Raw genomic sequence first — 2,389 nt, 5'->3', positions numbered from 1 at the left:
ATGAATGATTCAGATCAATTTTTACTTGATTTTTGTGCGAGCAAAAAAAAAGCTCTTGACGAATCAGTATCAGTTGAAAATAAAACTGTTGAACCTCCCCCAAAAAAGCAAAAAACAAGTGTTACTCAGTTTTGTGTGCAAACATTTTCGTTTGATGACTTTAGTAATTTGATCTCTAATTATGACACAAATAGTATATTTTATTTAGCTGGCAGTACAACCAATGCTGTTGTAAAACACGTTTGTAAAGAGTGTGTGCAATTTTTGACAACTTTAAATTTGCCAAAAATTAGTTTTATAGATAAAGCAAAGTATTATACTAAAAAATTAAACAAAGGTGGTTTAAAGGAACCGTGTGCTCAAACCTATAGTTTAATTTTACACTGTGAGCATTACTGCAATTTATACCAAGATGTGATAACAAGAAATGGAAATTGTGATTTAATGAAAGTATTGCTAGAAAAAGTTAATATTAATTTTCCAAAATGTTGCTGTGTTAAGTATAAAATAATCAAACACTTTTTTAATGTGCGTTCTTACTGCGTAAAAAATTTTTATGAGAACTACAAAAGTCGTACCACTGTGTATGGATCTTCCACTGTAAAGTAATATTAAATTATTTAAGTTATGCATTTGATGCATGTGTTAACGTTGAAATATATTGTTATTTTTATATTCATAAATGTAGTTTTATGATGTGACAAATAAATTTAAAACAGATTTAATTATAAAATAATACAAATTTATTTCATTTCCAATGTACAATTCTGACAATTTATTTACTGGTTCACATGATTATTATTTCACATAATCTTTTACCAAAAAATATGGTACTGGTATATACAAATTATTTTGTTCTGAAGGTATGTACAATTTTAACCACGCTTCCTTTATTATTTCATAGTTAGCGAATCTTGCAGTTCTTTAAATATTCTGAAGCTGCTGGATAAGTTTTATGTTCTCTCAAAATTGCATGTATTCTCTGTATTTGATCCTTCAAAGAGCGATTTTCAGCAAGCAAAGACATAATGGTCTCCTCGTCAACAGATTTTTCATTACTTTTATGCTTCTGAAAAATAAATGATTATTATTATTTATATTTACAACCATTTTACACATTTATTTTCAAAGCATAAGTATTTAAAAACACATTACCATTGTAGTTGTAGCAGCAAATGATCTTTTGTCGTTACTTTCCTTTTTTACTGGCATGTTTATCATCTATTAAAAAAAAATTATTTATTAAGCTTACATTCGTAATACATTATTTATTACATTAATATATATCTCTAAAAAACTACAATGACTTTTATAAATAAGTAATAATGTTAAAACATTACTCACCAAATTATTACTGGAATTTTTTGGATAGAGAGGTTATACGTATTTATAATTCAATCACTGAGTGGTATTTTTCAGTTAAATCTTTCTTTCAATATTATCAGTTGAAACTTTAACTATTTAAATTTATTATCAGACAATGTTTTAAATAAAATTCAATACAATTATCAACAAAAGTTTCAATCTTGTTGACCGTAAACAAACGTGTTTACTATACTGGCTACTACTAGCATCTGCTCCTTGTGGCACGAAGATGGCGGATGAGAATACTCATACCTATAGTACCTTACCTTAACCCATTAAGGCCCAGGCCAAACCTGGGAAAGATAGCGCCAAACTAACTATGCCAACCGTAGCTAAATCGTAAAAAAAATACCCGTGTTTTTTCTTTTGCCATTTTCAAATGTTTATAAAAAATTATTTAAACAAATTATCAAAAAGTTATTATTTTCAAAAAACTGATAGCGGCAATAGATTCTACGGGAAAAAACATGAAAGAAATGTATATAACGTTTTTTTGTCAGACGTCAATTTGTTAGTGTAAAATGGCTATAAACAATTGCAAGTCTGTCAGGTACCTGTGTATACGCCAAATCCCAAGCAAAACCTATTGCCGATAGCGCCAAACTAACTATGCCAATCGTAGCTAAATCGAAAAAAAAATACCCCTGTTTTTTCTTTTGCCGTTTGCAATTGTTTATAAAAAATTATTTAAACAAATTATCAAAAAGTTATTATTTTCAAAAAACTGATAGCGGCAATCGATTCTACGGGAAAAAACATGAAAGAAATGTATATAACGTTTTTTTGTCAGACGTCAATTTGTTTAAGAAAATAGGACAGAAAGCTTTGAATTTTCACAAATTGTACATTTGGAAATTTGACTAACATAGTAATTGTTGGGTTACGAAGTTGCAAAGAGTTTGCAAAATTTTTTTTCTTTTGAAACCGTGTTAGAGATCACGTTTGAGTGGCGGGCTAACGGTTTTATGTAATATTATGGATTCAGTTTTCATTACAAAAGTTTTTAGTATATTTGGACATTTCT

The 2,389-nt window shown here is 28.3% G+C and overlaps 1 long non-coding RNA gene across 1 annotated transcript; it reads right to left on the bottom strand.

The window, feature by feature from the left end:
- Nucleotides 1-850: 850 nt before the first annotated feature.
- On the bottom strand, nucleotides 851-1,539 carry LOC131663010 (uncharacterized). The gene is made up of 3 exons (XR_009301819.1): nucleotides 1,345-1,539; nucleotides 1,156-1,221; nucleotides 851-1,069 (listed from the first exon to the last, which is right to left on the bottom strand). It is a non-coding gene; the product is annotated as an uncharacterized LOC131663010 (long non-coding RNA).
- Between the last annotated feature and the right edge of the window lie 850 nt (nucleotides 1,540-2,389).

This window comes from Phymastichus coffea, unplaced genomic scaffold (assembly GCF_024137745.1).
Source record: "Phymastichus coffea isolate CEN01 unplaced genomic scaffold, Cenicafe_Pcof_1.1 PCOF00029, whole genome shotgun sequence".
NCBI lineage: Eukaryota > Metazoa > Arthropoda > Insecta > Hymenoptera > Eulophidae > Phymastichus > Phymastichus coffea.
Note: the sequence above shows the minus strand (reverse complement) of the source record. Positions and strands in the feature narration are given on the sequence as shown.